Below are 20,093 nucleotides of genomic sequence, written 5' to 3'. Positions count from 1 at the left end.
ATTCATGAAGAAAACAGCGTTGATTAATAGATTGGCTCCCAAGGTGAATACAACCAAGCCAATACTTGAGAGAATGGAGCACAAAGAAATACTAGTTGTGACGAATAGCTCAAGGAGAGAACCATTATTTGTTGACAGAGATGCTGTTTATGAGGCATTTCTTTGTTGGGCTAGACTGTACTGTGCACTGCAGGAAATGTGGCATCCCGGCATTGTGTGACGATTCCAAATGCCCCGGCACCGCCTCTAGTGGAGAATCACTTGTAAAGCAAGCTGAGGTGTTCAGGGTCAGAGTTATCTGAGTCTGAACTAACGCATAATAGATAAGGGCAAAGTTACTTGTGTTGAGTTGGAGGGGCAGGAAGTGGAGCCAAAGGTCAGAGGAGACAGAAAATAGTAGGGAGCATGTAGAGGAGGGTAGCAGAAACCAACCACAGGCTCAGAAGAATTCTGGAGGGTTTGGGCTATGGTTGGGTCACTAGAATAGTAGAGTGAGACAAAGCAATGACCAGCTTAGGGGAGATTGATTAAAGAAGAAGCAGGGAGCAGTCTGGGAACAGGATAGCTGGCTGGGCCTCAGAGTTAGTACTCATACACTGGACACTCAGTATTTTATTTCCTTGGAAAAGGCTTGTTTGTTTTGGTGCATCTCCTAAAGTCTTGGCCTCACCTTTCCAGGTGACACCCACCTTTCCCAGAAAATAGCTCTCTGAGTCTGATCCTTGTCACTGAGGAAGGCAGAGGCAAATTTTGGCTGACCACCTCTGTGGCAGCCATTGCACCGGGGCCTTTATTTAACACATGTTAGTTTATTTCAGGCAGTGTTTATAGGAGTGTATCTGAGCTGAACTCTCTAGCTTACACATAAATAGAATTAGTGACCATTCAGAGTCTGCATTCAACTTTGGGTTCAATGAAATTTGGAGTGTAAATTGGACTTTTATATATTTCTAAGTGAATAGAATAATTCTAATTAGATGAAATGGTTCAATCTAAGTTGCAGGATAACTAAAGACATTCACAAAATCATAGAATCTTAGAGAAGCCAACATGGAGACTTCTGCCTATGATAAGGATTACCTCCATAAACAGTAAAGGCCAGGCCTGGTGTATTTACACGTAATCTCTTTCCATCACCATAACTGTCCCCCCAAAAGGCAATAATATAATTTCTGCATCTTGTGGTCCCTATGAAGATTAAATTAAGTAAAGTATAGAAAGCACATGTATTGGTGCCAGTCACAAAGGAGGCCTTGAGTGCATGGCACCTACTCTGCTCATTTCCCCAAGAGAGAAATGAAGCCATGAGAAAGTAAGTAATGCATTAAAAGCCACACCAAATGAAAAACTGTAGAGCTAGGACTCAAACCCAGGTATCTAGTCTCTGCCACCTTTTTTCGTACAGCTTTCAAACTAAGAGAGGCTTTTAAAATGTTTTAATAATTGAACAAAATTGCAAGAAGAAAAACATTATGCAGCACATGAAAATTATATGAAATTCAAATTTCGGTATCCACAAGTTTATTGGAACACAGCCATGCCCATTTGCTCACATATTGTCCATGGCTGCTTTCCTGCTACAACAGCAGAGCTTGGCGATTGAGACAGAGATCATATGCCCCACCCCCAAGTCTAAAATGTTTAGAAAAAGCTGGCTGACCCTTCTCTAGACCTTAGATCCCTGATCTTTCCATTATGCCCAAGTGCTGGTGGATCCAGATTGTTTGTGACTTTGCCAAATCTTCCAGTATTCCTGGGGAATTATCAAATTGCCATGCAGGTTGCATTGAAGTGCTCCCTGCTGGCTTACATAGGAGAGTTTTGAAGGTACCAGATGGGAACAGATTCCTTTCTTTCATCTTAACAAAAATCCAATCTCACTCTCTTTCATGTTCAAAGCATTTGATTAATGAGGACGTGAAGGGGGAGAAGGAACAATCCTTGCAGTTGCACTGGGCTGGGCTGCCAGTTGGAGCTGCCGCACGCAGTTGGAACTCCTCCTCCCCATGTCTGCCAGGTCCCAGAGCTCCCAGCCATGCCCCACTGAGGCTGCAGACATGGAGGCTGAAACAGCACCAGCTTTGAAGGCAGGGACCTGTTTGTTATTGTCATTGTTTTAAATTTTATTTAAATTCAATTTGCCAACATATAGTATAACACCCAGAGCTCATCTTATCAAATGCCCTCTTTAGTGCCCATCACCCAGATACCTCATTCCCCCCCAACTCCCCTTCTGCAACCCTTTGTTTCCCAGAGTTAGGAGTCTCTCATGGTTTGTCTTCCTCTGATTTTTCCCACTCTTTGTTCCTATTTCTCCACTCACTGGCTGTATAGTCTTGGGCAAGGCATTTAACCACTCTCATTATTGGTTTCCACAGGTTTAAAATGGGAATAGTGAAAGCATCTATAGCTTGGGCAATTAGTTAGGATTAAATGAGAAAATATAAGTAAAGAGTTTTTTGTTCGTTTGTGTGTTTGTTTTGCAAAGAGTTGGCTGACTGAGCAGTCAGTAAATATTAACTATTATTATTTTTTTTCTGCTTATTTGTCAGCAGGGAAGAAGCTCATTTTCTGATCTCAGTGAAAATGCCCTGGAAGGTGTTTTTAAAAACATTTTAAAAAGTGAATACAATCACACAATACACAATTCAAGCAGCACAAATAATAAAAATAAATGTCTCATAAAACGAAGTGTCCCAAAATGTTCAAGGCAATTCTATTAATAATAATAGCTCTAAACTGGAAAGGACCCACATGCCCATCACCAGTAGAATGGAGAAATACACTGTGCTATATTCAGACAGTGGAGCCATTCATTAAGGAGTGTGAAAGGTCTACAACATGTGTAACAATGTGGATGGAACTCTTGAACAGAATGCTGTGTGAAATGCTGGAGCCAGACATAAAAAGCATCCTAGATCTAGACAAAGTATAAAATCAGGGGAAGCTCATTTTGGTCTCTGGGATTACCTTTGGTGGATCTGAAGGTTGGTGACTACAAGCTGGTGGAGGCGGCTTGGGGAAAGCTGCCAGTGCTCTGTTTCTTGATTTGGGTGCTAGTTATATAGGTGTATTCAGTTTGTGAACATTCATTAAACTGATATTTGTAATGTGTGCACAGGATTAGACTTCATATTTCAATATAAAGAATAAGAACTAAAAATAAGAAAGGCACCCTCCGCCTACTTTTGACTCCCACTCACTCAGTTCCGCAGAAGCAGCCACCGTTACCATCAAAGAATATCCAGAGCTAGTCGCTGAACGTACAAGAACACGTCTGCATGGGTATATTGTGGGTATTTCTTTCTTTCTTCTTATTTCCTGAGAGCAAGTTTTCGTTTTCTTTTATAAAATCTTTATTTTTTAGAGCAGTTTTAGGGTCAGAAATTGAGCAGAAGTACAACTACTCCCTGCCCTCACACCCGCACAGCCTCCCTCAGTATCAATCCTCCACAGGAGCAGTGCATTCGTTACAATTAATGAACTTATATTGACATATCATAATCATCCAAACTCCATAGTTTACGTTAGGGTTTTCTCTTGGTGGTGTACATCCCAGGCGTTTGGATGAATGTATAATAAAATGTAACCATCATTACAGATAGTATCATATAGAGTACGAAAAATCCTGAGAGCAAATTTTGATGGACCTAGCCCTCTGTCCTGTTGACAATCTGTTACAAAAGTAGACCTCAGAAGAAGGAAGAAAGAGCAGAGAAGATGGGAAGGAGCTTGGAGACTGGGTAACTCTCCTGGACCTGGCAAGATAACTGCAAATGTTTGTTAAACTGTCAAAGTGAATTTAAGGGCTTCAAGGTGGCTGGGCCATCTTCCTAATGTTGGGTTGAGCCCCAGATGTAATCACCTCATACTTTGTGTTTGAGACTTTAGGTATCCCTTTGAACAGCTCTGGTCCCAAGCCGATTTATGATGAGCACTTGGCCTAATTTGTGATTCAGAATAACATCCACCTTTTCTGTGAAACCAGTTTCCTCATTCTGAAGCTATAACAATGTCTGACAACAGGATGGGGTATTTGAAATCGGGGCCACCATAAAGCCATAGGAAGTTTTCCTCGTATTTCGGGCCCTTATCTTCCTGGCTGGTGACCTTCTCCTGTACTTTTGGCAGCATCAACAACCCCAAATGTTATTTACTCTTTAAGACCCACTGCAAGTTCCACCTCACCATGAAGTTCCCACCATGTTTCCCTGGAGGATGCTGACTTGCATCACTTCATCTAGCCCTTCTTTAAGTGATCATCAGTCTATCTTATTGATTGCTATCTGCTAGGCTTTAAATACCATGCCATGAGCTAGAAACACTACAAGGAAGAAAATTCCATTCCTATCCTCAACTTGTTCACATTCAAGTGTCAAAAGGAAGCATGTAAGATAATTTAACATATTATTGCATGATATCTGTATAAAGGATTGGGTGATGAATCAAATATGCTCGGGTAGGGACCAAGAGGACAAGCCAGGTTTCACAGAGGTGCCCCTGGAGCTTTGTATCTTGAAAAATGAGCAGCACTTTGCTAGAAAGATCACAGCAAGAAAGCAGTATGCGTGACGGCATGGGAGTATGACACACGTATTGTCATTCATCACTCTGTGTGTCATTGCATTTACTAGTCTTTCTAATGAGACTGTGAGAGACTCATGGATGAGACTCATAAGAGCCTTCTCTGTTCCCCTAGTCAAGTTCTAGATATTAAAATTATATAGAAACAAAAGATTAAGGGCAAACACAGAAAGAATCTTCTTAAAAGATTTAACTAAGGACCTGAATTTTACATATTCAACAAATCTCCATTTTTAGTATGTGAACTTCTCTTCAGACTTAGAATATAAAGGAAACCTCCTCTCCTCCTCCTCCTCCTCCTACTTCTCCTCCTCCTCCTCCTCCTCCTCCTTCTCTGAGAAAGTGCAAGTTGGGGGGAGGAAAAGAGGGAGAGGGAAAGAAAGAATCTTAAGCAGACTTATACCCAGCATGGAGCTGGACATGGGGCTCCATCTCATGACCCTGAGATCATGATCCGAGCTGAAATCAAGAGTTGGATATGTAACTGAATGAGCCACCCAGGTAGTACTAAGGAAACCTAAAGAGATGAAATGGAACTTCAGTTGGAATAGTTTTTTTAAAAAAGATTTTATTTATTTATTCATGAGAGACACAGAAAGAGAGAGGCAGAGACACAGGCAGAGGGAGAAGCAGGCTCCATGCAGGGAGCCCGATGTGGGACTCTATCCCGGGACTCCAGGCTCATGCCCTGGGCCAAAGGCGGTGCTAAACCACTGAGCCACCCAGGCTGCCCCTGGAATAGTTTTTATAATCAAACTATGATTAGCAGCTTATCTCCTCTGTACTTATCCTGCCTTATTCCATACCCCACGTCTGGATCCCCAGGGCTTGGCTCTCCAGCTTTCAGGAGGATGTGAATTATTTTGAGAATAATTGGGCCTGGACTGTGACATAGTCACTATTTGAATCCACTGTTTGCCACTTAATTGCTCTGTGACCTTGGGGAACTTACTTAGACATCTTGGGTCTTTGTTTCTACCTTATAAAATTGAGGTAAGTATACATACTTTGTTAAGATTAAATGTTATAAGTGTTTGGAACATAACACTTTTCCTTCCTTTCTTCTCCTTACTTCCCTTTCTATCCCCTTCCCTCTTTCCTTGGAAGGTTTAGGAAGAAATTTTGGAAAGAGAGAACCTGAGAGTTGGAGAATGAAGAGATTCTGAGTAGCTGAGAGAGAATTTGGGAGAGGCAAATGGATTGGTGGAGAGGAATTTTAAGACATTTTGCTGGGTTTCTTTCAATTTATCTCCACTGATAAATGCCATTGCCTCTGAGAGGTCTCCTTAAGACTGAAGTTGGATGTTTCTTTGGAACAGAGACCAAACAGACTGCCACGAGGGGGCTCAGGGTTGTTGGAGTTCATGGATTGCAGAAGAAGGATAGGACTCTGGTGATCTAGAAGAAGAGAAGACTCAAGGTCACACTCTTGACCTGAGTGTGTGCCTGTCATGCATTCCTTTAAGGGCTGTTGCCTGGGAAAAGCATTAGACTCCAGACTAATATGTGACTGGCAAAGGGCCTTTTCTCAGTAATATCTTAGAGCTTTCAAGTATCCCCATTTACTAGAGAGGATTATGCAAAGACCCTGTGTCCATTTGACAGGGATTCAGGCACAGTGGGGAGATGGGTGCAATGACCCAAGCTATATCTCCTGGACCTGTGTCTATGATTCTGTAATGACTCACAAGGATCCTTCTCTGTGTTACCCACTCCACTCCCAGGCAAGAGAGTCTCAACCTCCAGGTAGTGTACTTCCCTCTCCCATCACCCCCACTTCAGCCCACCAAACCAAAGGGCTCTCAGTTGTGAACAAATCTGACAACTAATTCTGCAGGGCTAATGGTTGAAGCCACTTATTATTCTCTCAACAGCACTGTTTCATTTTAATGGGGGGCATCAAACCTTGGCCCAGGAGGGACTCTTTAATGGAAGGATTCCAGGCAGTGTGGAATGCAGACAGGAACAGAATGGGCTGGCAGCATGCCCAAGGTCACACAGCAAGGTGGTGGCAAAGCTGTAAATAAAACTCAGCAGCCTCGACTCCCAATCTCACATGGCTGCCCCAGCCTAAGGCTGCCTCTCTTTTGGTCGGAACAGGGGCTTTCGGCCCTATTCTTGAACTGTGTTAGTGACAGTGGCCTGCCCTGAAGGTGTTAGAGGTTGTGATGTGAGACCCAAGCACATCCTCCCTCGCTGCCAGAACCCAGCATGAAGACTAGGAGCGTCGAGGAGGCTTGATCAATAGATATTATGCAAATGCCTAGAGCAATAACATTCCCTTCCATTACCAAGCTAACAGTCCCAATAAAGAGCGTGCCTGGATTCTGACAGTTTTATTTTTCCTGGTTTGTCAGACGGAAACCAGGAACTGACTGATGCCCACATGAAAGCAGAATAGGTACATGACTGGCAGAGGCCCAATTCCTTTTTCTCTGAGTTAGAGACCCTTGCACCATGAGCTTGCAACAGGCCGGCTCTGTGCACATCAATTATGTTCTCTGGCTGAGAGCCTTGCTGAGTAGTAAACATGCCTGAGCCATGATGAGCCTCATTTGTGATGCAGCCCCCATAGAAGGGAAGCAGCGGGCAGCCGTACCCACATCCCCTCCCTCTTCTCCCTCTTCACCTCCTCCCACCTGTCACCACAGCTAAGGGATCCTGGAGCCGGAGTATTTGTTATACTTTGGCTTGTAGTGTGCAAGAAAAATAACATCCTTCATCTTCTAAAACAAAAATTAATTGCTAGTATGAACTCCTACTCTGTTGGATGTCGAGAACTTAATTGCAGTCAATTAAGTGTTTACTCTTCCCCTGTCTCTGTAGTCCTCTTTAAGTTCAAGAAAACGTATGCAATGTCAAGTCGTGCATGTGCATGTGTATGTGTGCATCTGTGTGCATGCACGCAGGCATGGTGTCTGGTCCCAGGTGTCTTCCCTAGTCCTCACTGGCATCTACTAAGAAGTGCCCAACCCTGTCTTGCTTTTGGTTGTCAGCAGATCAAAGCGATGCCTGTCGTGCTCCCACTACACAGCCTCTTTAGGCCGCAGGCTCTTTTCTCTCGGTTGCTCAGAATACATTCCTCTGCCCTGGCACCAGGATGCAGGGCAGTGTCGGCAGACAGCGGGTGCCTATTTCAGGCTCTCTGCCTACACACCCACACAGACGTTTCTTCTCACTTTTGGTGCTGGGTGGAGGGGGGAACCCAGTGTTTCACTCACTCCCTGGACTTTCTCTTGAGAAAGTGGGTCACAGATCCCCTTGCTCTTGAATTCTCTGACTTATAGCTCCCCTCCCACGTCCCCTTAATGTTGGTTCTAGAGGGGCTCAAGGCTCAAGGTCTCCTTCTCAGCAGCAGCCTGATGTCTAGGCTCTTGTCGCCCGCACACGCCCCCTGGCCTTTCCCATTTCTGGGTCCAGGTAGCCTAGCTTTTCAGCTCTTCCTCCAACTCACTTGAAATTCAAAAGCTAAGAAGTAGATGATTTTTTTTTGCTTTGTTTTTGTGTTCCTTTAATAAACCTTCGTTATGGCAGTAAAAGCCTTATGATATAGTTGTCCAAATGGAGGATTATGTAGTGATCAAAATGCTAAAGAGGAGAGGGGGAAGAAGCAAAAACATCAGACGGTTACACTAGATTTTTAAAACTTGCTTACAGTCATTCTTAGAGTTTTAGAGAAAATTAAGCCTTAAGGAAAATGATTGGGAGTTTTCAATTTCTCTATGTTCCCAAGGTTGATAGCTCCCAAAGTTGCCAAGGGCAATTCCCCAAGGTAATTCTGTATGCACTGGAGAAAAATAATTCATTAAATAAATGGATGCTTTGGGAAAGCGCTTCTCAAAGTGTGATCTGAGGACACCCCTAAGGGTCCTGAGACCCTCGATCTATCAGGTCGAAACCATTTTCACAGTAACACTAAGCCTCTATTTCCTTGTTTACTTTGTTCTCTCCTGAGTGTGCTGTAGCCTGTGGGAAATTCCTCTGTGCAAACGTAAACACCTGTGTACGCACAGGAAACAGATGAACAAAGATCTCATATGTTAGAAATATCAGATAAACAATATTGTATTCCTTTTAAAAGCATGAAAACAAGGCAGAGGATTCTAAATGTGATGAGATTAAAAGACAACTGTAACTGAGCAGATATATTATAACAAGCACAAAATAGAACTTTTAGATGTGTAGAAAAATTACATGGTAATTGAAATTAAAATCTCAATAAACACTGCTAAATAGAAGATTGGAACCAGATGAAAAGAGAACTGGACGTTTAAAGATATGTCCGAAGAAATTACCCTGAAGGCAATGGAGACACAAGGAGGTGGATCAAAGAGAAGTTCAGACACACAGTGAATAGAATGAGAAAGTCCAACTAAAATCTCATTGCAGGTCCAGAAGATGATAAAGAGAATGGAAAAGAGGCATTATTCAAAGAGACAGTGGCTATGAATTCTCTGTAATTGAAGGATGCCAGCCCTCAGATATAAGAAAACTGGCAAAGTCTAGATTCCACACGATTTTCAGACAACAGCAGATTTACGATGAGGAAAGAGTTTGTCTTGTTTTGAATCACAAACAAAACAGAGGGGGCATTCTGAACAAAAACCCGGGGAATCGGGGCTTCTTAAAGGAATTCTGAGAGTTTCATACACAAAAAAGTCATAGGGAGACTCTATCTGTGTCCAAGGTCAACACTAGGAAGAAGGCCTGGCCATCAGAAATCACTTGGATGGTTCAGCCAACATGTGTTGACACTTGCCAGGGTCACCCAGTCTCAGGACTGGTTTCATAAATTCTCAGACAAGTCTGGAGAAAACTTTATAGAAACTTTCCTATCTGGGAGTTTCAGAGAGAGGGAGGGAGACAGGAAAGGGTAGAAAATATTTGAAGAAATAATGGCCAAAATTCTCCCCAATTTGAAAAAAGACATAACTCTATACATGCAAAAATCCCAATGAATTTCCAGCAGGATAAACTTAAAGAGATGTGCTCCAAAACACATCATAGCTAAACTGTTGAAAGCCAGAGAGAAAGACAGAAAGCAGTAGAAGAGAAGTGACTTGACAGATACGAGGGATCCACCTCTTATGCTCCCCCTGGTCTTCTTATCCAGAGGACTCCTACCTCCTTGTAGCAAGTGGTCATACTGCACATAGAACTAGGCCCATGAGTACTCACTCTAAGGAGAGAAGAAAATAGAAATAGCTACAACATAAAAACACAAAATGTTCCTTAAAAAGAATATATCAGGCAAATATTAACTAAAACAAAGATGCTGTGGCTACACCAATAGAAGATAAAATCTTAAAAGCTAAGAGCATTACTGAAGATAGAGTTACTGAATATTGATTAGAAGTTTAATTCACTGGGAAGATGTGACAATTCTAAACTTGTTAGAATAAATAAAGTAAAAAATAATAGAACTACAGGGAGACATAGACAAATGTATTGCCATACCAGCAGATTTTAGCATCTTCTTTTAGTTATTTATGGATCAAGTAAAGAAAACAGTCACTAAGGATAGAAAAGATTTGAATTACACAATAAACAACCTTGACTTGATATAAATATATAAGTATTGCTCCTCAAATCTGGAGAACGCATATTTTGAAAGGCACATAGCACATTATAAGATTGTTATGCACTAGACCATGTGTCAAGTTTCATCCAATTTCAAAAGCATCTAAAACATATGAGACATTAAGCTAACAATAACAAAGACATAACTAGACAAGCCTGGCATTTTTGAAAATTAAAAAAAACATACTTCTAAATAACAATTTGTCCAAGAATAAACTGTGATAGAAATTATAGATTAATTAATCATAATGGGATAATAATGAAAATAATATCTGTCAGAACTTGTGAGAGGAGATTAAAGCATCTTTGAGAAATACTTGTGATCCTTAAATGCTTATTTTAGAAAAGAAGAAAGTATGAAAAGAAATGATCTAAGTATCTAACTTAAGAAGCTTGGCAATGGTGGAGGTGGTATTACTGAAAGTGGCAGCATAGAGAGCTCCCTGGTTCCATCATGTCAAAAACTAGTAAGCTAGTAGAAACTCTCAGAATCAGCTTTCAAAGAACTCTGAAAGATAGTAAAACAAAACAAAACAAAAAACGAACAAGCAAAGAAACAAACAAACAAAAAACTTAGAACAACTGGGGGAAAGCCTAAGACATTGCTGCATTGCGGTGAGACAGTGCTATGGTATTTTATTTTATTTTTTTACTTTTAAAGTTTTTTGTTTATTCATGAGAAACAGAGAAAGAGAGGCAGAGACATAGGCAGAGGGAGAAGCAGGCTCCCCATAGGGAGCCCAATGTGAGACTAAATCCCAGGTCCCTGGGATCACACCTCGAACCAAAGGCAGATGCTCAACCACTGAGCCACCCAGGTGTCCCTGCTATGTCATTTTAAATTGCATGCTTGGCATACCCCACTCTCCAGATCGGCTGTGGCCATAAAAACCCTGCGTTCCTCGTGGAGGTTGCTAGTGCCACAGGGATCATTATGAATCTTATTTTGAAAGAGCTGTGATTGTGTTTTGACCTGTCTGGCAACTCCCCTTAGCACTGGTACAAAGTGTGGCCTCATATCACCTGACTTGGAGTGTTCCCAGGGCTGAAGAGCTCCCCAAGTGGCACTTGCTGAAAATATTTAAAGACAAAAGTATTGAATACAGGAGTATGGAGCAAAAAATAGTAATAGGAACAAGCAACAGATAAAGCAAAAAACCAGGGAAAGGTGAGGTTGGAAAAGAAGATATTTGGGGGAATAAAGGCTTTCAAAGAACCCATGAACACAGGTGCTTACACACATTCTCAGGGCTTCATGAATTCTCAGACAAGTCTGGAGGAAACCTTATAGAAGCTTTCCTTTCTGGGAGTTTCAGAGGGACAGACAAAGACAGAAAAGGGCAGAAAATATTTGAAGAAATAATGGCTCAAACTCTCTCCAATTTGAAGAAAGACATGCAAGAATCCCAATAAATTCCAAGCGGGATAAACTCCAAGACACTTCATAGCTAAACTGTTGAAAGCCAGAGAGAAAGACAGAAAGTAGTAGAAGTGACTTGGCATATACAAGGGATCCTCCATAAGACTAGCAGCATATTTCTTTTCTGGAACTATGGAGGCTAGAAGGCAGTGGGATGACATATCTAGAGTGCTGAAAGAAAAAAAACTGTCAATCAAGTTTTATGTCCAGCAAAATCACTTTTTAAAGATGAAGGAGAATTTAAGCCATTCCCAGATGAAAAACAAAAATATTTCACCAGTGGACATGCCTTAGGAGAAATGTTAAAGGGAGTCCTTCAGGCTGAAATGAAAGGCCACGAAACAGCAACTAGAAGTCATGTGAAAAAATAAGGAACAACAGTAAAGTTTCACAGCAAAGGTAACTATAAAAGCTAGTATTGGGGATCCCTGGGTGGCGCAGTGGTTAGGCGCCTGCCTTTGGCCCAGGGCGCGATCCTGGAGACTCGGGATCGAATCCCACATCGGGCTCCCAGTGCATGGAGCCTGCCTCTCCCTCTGCCTGTGTCTCTGCCTCTCTCTCTCTCTCTCTGTGACTATCATAAATAAATAAAAATTAAAAAAAAGCTAGTATTATTGCATTTCATTTTTGTTATTGTTGCAGTCACATTTTTATCCATTTCACATCTAAGACCAAGCTCCCAAGCAACCCCTTCTGCAGCTGCTTCACTGTATATACCCATCCTTATTCAATCCATCCTCAAACAAATTCTGACAATGACACATGAGCTGCACATAGCTGGCTGGCCTAGCAAGTCCTTTATGCAGTTGAATTTAGAAGGTGACACCAAGGTAAGACAACTCAAGTTCCAGTTTGAGGGCCTCCATCTCCCTCCCCTGAATCCTGATCCACTGGCTGCCAAAGCTGGAAAAGGTTTGGGATAGGGTGCTTGGTCACAGGAAAAGCTGCTATGGCTCAGCAGATGGCGAGAAGGGAAGGTTTCACTTCTTCATAATCTGAATGACATCCTCGTCCTCCAACATATGGTCTTTATCCACTTTTTGAGGATTATGTTTCACAGACAAACCCCAGACCAGAGCATATTTAAATTCTTTGATAAGATTTTTGTGAATCTTCTTGCAGAAATCCTCCACTGTAGGCCTGGAATAAGGCAGCACCACTGGAGATGTATAATCAGGCAACTGGCCTTTGAGTTTGGTGTAAATCCTCACTAGTTTCAGATAGTCCCAGATCTTTTCCAATAGGTCATCAAAATTCCAGCAGTGATGGGAAGAAATGGGTACACAGTGAGGCACCTTATAGATGATATCCAATTCCTCAATGGAGATCTGATCAATCTTATTCAACATATAGATACAAGGGATATAAACTCTGTTTCCTTCCACCACATTGATGAGGTCATCTTCTGTGGCATCAATGCAGAGTCACATCAGCATTGTGAATTTTGTATTCAGCCCGAATGCTTTTCACAGTCTCAGCATCCGGCTCACTCTGAGGGTGAGTGGCCGTGAGCTTAATGCCTCCTTTATCCTTCTTCTTAAAGCCAATGTTGGGGGATTTGCTGTTCAAATGAATGCCAAAGCCTTTCAGCTCATTTTCAATTATCTTTTTATGTCTCAAGGGTTTCAGGACATCCAGAACAATCAGGATCAAGTTACATGTTCAGGCCACTGCAATGACTTGACAGCCTCTACCTTTCCCATGCTTTGCACCTTCAATGATACCTGGAAGATCCAGGAGCTGGATCTTGGCACCTTTGTATCTGATGACACCAGGCACAGTGGCCAGAGTGGTGAACTCATAGGATGCCACCTCAGAATATACCCCTGCCAGGTTACTAAGCAGTGTTGACTTCCCCACTGATGGAAAACCCACAAACCCAATTCGAGCATCATCTGTCTGGGCCACATTAAAACCTTCTCCTGGCCCACCACCACCACCACCTTTTGGGATAATGAGTTCTCTATGAAGATTAGCAAGGCGAGCCTTAAGCAGCCCTGGGGGTGTGCTGTGGCCTTGTTCTTTTGAGTCCGAGCCATCTTGGTTGGCTTCAATCTCTGTGATCTTCACTAAGGTGCTGCTCATGATGGCGAGTCACAGGGAGGTCTATTATTGCATTTCTTGTAAGTATTGTAATTTTTCTTTCTTGTTCAATACAACAATTAATTAATTAATTAATTAATTAATATTAGAGAGAGAAAGAAAGAGTGTAAGCAAAGGGGAGGGCAGAGGGAGAGGAAAAGAGAGAGAATCTTAAACCAGGAATCTTAAGCCTGACACAGAGCTCAATCTCATGGACCTGAAATCATGCTGAACCAAAATCAAGATTTGGATGTTTAACTGACTAAGTCACCCAGGTGCTCCTGTTCAATATGATTTAAAAGACAATTGCATAAAGCTGTAATGATAAATGTATGTTAATGGGCACACAACGTATAAAGATGTAATTTGTGGCCAGCAAGAGCAAAAAGGATGAACTTGTAAAGACACAAAGTTTTTGTACATTGTTGAACCTAAGTTGGTATTAATTTTCAAACTTGATTGTAGGAATTATGACATTACAAAGTTAAGATTATTTATTATAATCCCAAGCGTAGCCACTAAGAAAAAAATAAAAATCCCACAGAAATAAGCAATTGGAAAAACTATACAGTAGAAAAATATCAATTATTCCTAAAAGGAGGCAGCCATAAAAAAAGAATTCAGGAACAAATAAGCTATATGCAGAAAACAAAAGGTGAAATGGTAGAAGTAAATCTTCCTTTGTTAGTGATTACTTTAGGTATAAATGGATTAAACTAATCAAAAGGTAGAGAATTGACAGAAATCATTATTCAGTTATATGTTGTTTAAGAGACACTCATTTTAGTTTCAAAGACACAAATAGGATGAAACTAAAAGAAGAGGGAAAAAAATCCAAGCAAGTAGTAACCGAAAAAGAGCTGTTGTGGCATTACTAGTTCATTCATCAATAAATATTCATTAAATGGCCCACTATGTGCCAGACACTCTTCTAAGTGTAGTGAATAAAACAGATAAAAATCTTCCTTTCCTGGAGCTTACACTCCAGTGGCCATTAGTGGATATATTTGAAGGTTGAGACAACTGGATTTCCTGATAGACTGGAAATAGAGTGTGAAAGCAAGAGTCAAACATATCTCTGAGGTTTGGGTCCTAAGTAACTCTAAGAATGGCATTGGCATGAATTGAAGTTCCATATCTTCTAGAATCCACACTTTCCAGGAACCATATTTTCTAGATTCACCTTCCCTATGCTGTTCCAAGTTAGAGTTTTTCAATGAGAAATTTGAGAGGCAAAAGTGAGGAGAGACCATTCTGTCAGTAGGTCATGGAAAGCACATGTATAGGCAGCTTCGAGATTTACAGTGGCTTCTCCAGCTTCTGGAAGAGCCTGTTTTGCTTTCTGAGGGTGAGACAGTTGGTGGGAGATTTGCCACAAAACCTGAGAATTGCTACAGTTCTCCAGAGAACATTTGAGAGCCACTGGCTTTGGGGTGGGTCTTTCCTTGACCTTCTGACTTCTTGGTCTTCACTTTTCCGACCATGATCACATTTGAGAAAGCATCCACTTAACTACTACATTTCTTTATTCCTATAATTGTTACAGTGATTTTGATTTAATGACAAAATCTGGACTGAGGCAGGTAGGAAAGGTTCCAAGTGGAGTAGGTTTAGGGAGATAGGATCAGAAATTCAGCTCTGGATATGGATTGTTTGAGACATCTTTTTGTGGCAATGTCTAGGAGGTGCAACCCTCAAGTCTAGAATTTAGAAGTGAGGTCTAATCTGGAGATGTAAATGGGAAAATTACTGGCATATAGATAATATGTCAAGTCATGCTGCTGGATGAGATCACTAAGGAAGTGGGTGTGGCCAGGGAAGGGTAAAGATATGAGAACCAAGTTTTGGGACACCCTAAACTAAGAGATCAGAGAGAAGACCAGACATGGAAAGGAGGCAGGGAAGGAGGAACCAGTGGGGTGGGATAAAAATCAGGAGAGTACGGTGTTCTGAAAGGCAAGTTTGGAAAGTATTTCAAGCAGTGGGGAGTGATCAGCTAAGTCAAATTCTGCTGACAGGTCAATCAAGATGTCTGAGAACTGAACATCAGTTGATTATGTTTACTATATATATGGAAGCTAGAGAAAAGTAAAAAGTTGGGAGAGGAGGAGAATCAAGTATTTTATCATCACCAAAAACAACATTTTTCTGCACTTCTTTTTTCTATGAAAAGCTTTATTTTTTTTTGTATAGCTAAGTCCACTGTGCATATATAATCCTCTATCTTGCTTTTCATTTACTTTATGAGTTTTTCTATACTATTACAAATTTATTATTAACATTATTTTTAATGATACGTTATATTCTTTGAGGGGCTGTAGCATATGTTATTTAACTGTTCCTTCAATGTCGAACATTTAAGTTGTTTACAATTTTCTGCAGTTATAAATAGCCGTGTGATAAAAATCTCTTTGCAAAAAGCTTCATCAGCGGTTTTAGATGACTTCCCGGGGGTAGATTATCAAAACCTTAACTGCTATTTTTTTAAAAAGAACATTTTTAAAGCTCTGTTTCAGGCTTTTGGAAATTAACTCATTAAGCATTACTTTTCACGAGATCCATTTTGTTTTCCCTAGAGCCTGAGGTTAAGAACTCCTACTTTTTCGGCTCTTATATTCCAATAATCACCCAATTTATTTTATGGAGGAAAGAGGGAAGGCTGGCATGGCATTTGCAGGGAACATATACATAGGACCCAGATATGTATTCACTTATTCATTCATCTATTTATTCATTCATTTATTCATTTATCAAAGTCAACAAAGTAGAAAAGAGGAATAGGGCTCTGGGATAAGAAATGAGAGGGATGGCCCTGCTCTGAATGGTGCAAGTTGGCCTTCATTTTAGCTTTTTCCTCCAGGGTTTTTTTTTTTTTTTTCTCTCTGAAACCTCCAGGCCTCTCCATGAAGCATGGCCATCTCTGTCTGTACGCCTAGCTGTTCATGGAGGTTGGAAAGGGAACATAGTAATCCATGGACTATTCCTGGGATTCACAGGATGCTGGTGAGGCTCAAAGGAATAAAAAATTGGAGACTCACTGAAGTTTTACTGTTTTACTGGTCACTGGTCATTTTTGCTTACCCTACATATATTTCTGCTGATGATGGTATACAATCATCCTTTTCCCCACCAGGTCTTAATGCACATGATTTAGGTGGTGTTGACTTCATTCCTCCCACCAAGGGTAGACCAGTGACCCAGATCAATCAGAGTAGCCCATCCCATGGCCATAGTAATTAGCTACTAGCTCTAAGGATAAGCCTAGTGCTGGTGGAGTCCTTTGTAGGGTGAGAGGTCCTGCCTAAGAGAAAGATACAACCATTAAATGGGGAGAGAACAGCAAGAGACAGTAGTAAGGCCAGCAGGAGGTGAAAGAGAAGACCCTTGCAGGTAGACACTGGTTTTCAAGAAGAGTGAAACCTAATAATTGCTATGAAACTTCATGGCCCTTTAGACCAATTTGTCGAGAAACACTATCCTCTGAGGAGATGCTCTACCTCAATCTTAAAGAAAAGAAATGATAAATCTAATCTCAGGAGCAAAATCCACATAATGAAATATTGCTATTTCAATACCCAGATCTCCTTTGAGAATAGGCATGTACAGTCAAGCCATTTCCCTTTTGCCTTTTGAGAGCATATTATTTTCCTGACATTAGCCAACCAATTTGATTTTTTTTTTTCAAATAATAGAGGCTTTCTTTGCTGACTGTCCCTCCAAGGTTATAGGATAGTAGGACAGGCTGGGTTTTGAGGAGACTATAGCTGTAATATATTCAAAGCTTGAAATATGTTTAACTGTAAGAAGATCCTCCATATTTTCCATCATAATGACTGCCTATCCTCCAAGCTGTCCAAGACCTACACCTTGAAGTTACATACTCCCAATTCCTCCATTTCTATCAGTCATCATCAAATTCTAACTCCTGAATTTTTTTTTTTAATTCATCTACATCTATCGCCATTGCTTGGCTTAAACAGCAGAATTCCCAACTCTCATCTTGCATCAGCATCATCTGGGGAATTTTAAAAAATATCAGTGCCCAGGTGTCATTCCTAGAGATTCTGATATTAATGATCAGAATGGCATTCGGGAATCTGCAGTCTCAAGATCTCTTCAACTGACTGTCATATCCAGCCAGGGTTGAGAAGCGCTGGATTTGAGGCTAATGTGAGATCCTTGATCCTTTTTTTTTTTATATATAAATTAATTTTTATTGGTGTTCAATTTACCAACATACAGAATAACACCCAGTGCTCATCCCGTCAAGTGTCCCCCTCCGTGCCCGTCACCCATTCACCCCCACCCCCCGCCCTCCTCCCCTTCCACCACCCCTAGTTCATTTCCCAGAGTTAGAAGTCTTTATGTTCTGTGTCCCTTTCTGATATCTCCCACACATTTCTTCTCCCTTCCCTTATATTCCCCTTCACTATTATTCATATTCCCCAAATGAATGAGAACATACACTGTTTGTCCTTCTCCGATTGACTTACTTCACTCAGCATAATACCCTCCAGTTCCATCCACGTTGAAGCAAATGGTGGGTATTTGTCGTTTCTAATGGCTGAGTAATATTCCATTGTATACATAAACCACATCTTCTTTATCCATTCATCTTTCGATGGGCACCGAGGCTCCTTCCACAGTTTGGCTATTATGGACATGGCTGCTAGAAACATCGGGGTGCAGGTGCCCTGGCGTTTCATTGCATCTGAATCTTTGGGGTAAATCCCTAACAGTGCAATTGCTGGGTCGTAGGGCAGGTCTATTTTTAATTCTTTGAGGAACCTCCACACAGTTTTCCAGAGTGGCTGCACCAGTTCACCTAATGTGAGATCCTAATCATCTCTTTAGGATTATGAAAATATTCTAAATTGTCATCTTGACTCCTGCAGTCTGGTTCCTTTCCAATCTGTCCTCCACTCCACTTCCTGGGAAATTTTTGGGGGGAATTGACTTCCAGTAGAACCTATCTGATTCTGTTACTGCCATGATTATGACCCTTCTATGACCTTAACCCAAATGTATGGCTGGAAGCACAACCTTATAGTGGGCCACCCACCTCCATCTCTTCAATATAAACTCCTATGCCATTTCCCTTCCAGTGTTTCCTACTCCAGTACCAAATCAGTCTTTGGTATTCATAAGAGAAATACCTTAAGACAGTTGTGACATTCTATTTTCTTGGATGTCATGTAATTTCTTTCCATACAGTGCAGTATATTATACCTGAAAAATTTGTGACTTCAATGACTCAATAAATGCAGAACTAAGGTAATTTAAATATCAACTACAGTACATTTTATCATGAAAATAACCTCCACACAGAGTTGCATTGCATCTCTATAGTAATACTGACCAAAAAATGATGAATGGGTGAAGTATTCTGGTAGAGTCCACATTTGTACAGAGGTGTGATTAAGAAGCCCTCTCCTCACAAAGCCCTGTTACTTAAATTCTGCAAAGGAAAAACTATTTCCTAAAATTTCCAACCAACTTTTATTTTTCAGCATATGCTTCCAAAGCCTTAATGGTACTTTCACTGTGCATGGGTTCCTGTAAAGAGTCAGACTCCTGCTAACACTCTAAGTTCACCATCATTTGATCATTTATTGTATCTCTAACCAGATGAGCAATTTTTGGATTGGTTCAGGCAATCATTAAACCAGATTCATGAGTAGACATTAGTTCTTTCTAAATGCTATACTCATTATCATTCAAACTTTAACAAACAGATGAGTTAATATTTGTCATTTATCTGCAACTTCTTTTTTTTCTGTCCAAGAACTAATAATCTCTCATACAGGCGCCACAAGCACTGGGAGTAAACACCATTTTGTGCTCACTTTTTACAAAATAACAGCCTCACTGTAGAAATGTACATGTGTATTTGCAGATAAAGACGTTTAGTAGAAATGTGCCTTCTGAGTAGTCAGCTGGTCTCACATCACCAGTTTCATGATGTACTTTGCACAATGACCTTAAACTGTGGATGAGTCACATCCAGTCTCAGTGAAATTAAAATTGCTAAAATGTCAGGGACCTCTGTTATGGATACCCAAATAGTCCAGAAGCCACCCTAGAATTCTGGTATGGAGAAACAGAATGGTCCAAAAGCCACCATGGCAATTCTCAGTAAGTTGCCTGGATGATGAGCCAATAGAGATAATCGGGTTTTTCCTGTGTCAGGAGATGGAGCTGCACTTGTACTCAACTTCCTGGGTCTCAAGCAGGCAGGTGTCATTCCTAAGCAACTATTGTAAACAACTGACACCTAAACCACCTGCCTAATGCCCAGGTGATCTTTTTCTTGCCTCTCCGACTCCCTTTCCCATCACCGATAAACTTGCCCTAGTTCTTGATAGATAAGAAAGGTGAACAACTGGAGAACCTGAGTCTGTTCTGGGAGGTACACTCAAGACCTGCC

General features: G+C 41.1%; 1 protein-coding gene and 1 pseudogene across 2 annotated transcripts in view; both read right to left on the bottom strand.

Annotated features, from left to right (window-relative positions):
* NPSR1 (neuropeptide S receptor 1) overlaps window positions 1–20,093 on the bottom strand; it is a 140,939-nt gene that overhangs the window by 56,325 nt on the left and 64,521 nt on the right. The gene's annotated exons all lie outside the window — the stretch shown is intronic.
* On the bottom strand, window positions 12,565–13,669 carry LOC129502888 (developmentally-regulated GTP-binding protein 1-like; annotated as a pseudogene).

This window comes from Nyctereutes procyonoides, unplaced genomic scaffold, assembly GCF_905146905.1.
Source record: "Nyctereutes procyonoides isolate TBG_1078 unplaced genomic scaffold, NYPRO_anot_genome, whole genome shotgun sequence".
Classification (NCBI taxonomy): domain Eukaryota; kingdom Metazoa; phylum Chordata; class Mammalia; order Carnivora; family Canidae; genus Nyctereutes; species Nyctereutes procyonoides.
Note: the sequence above shows the minus strand (reverse complement) of the source record. Positions and strands in the feature narration are given on the sequence as shown.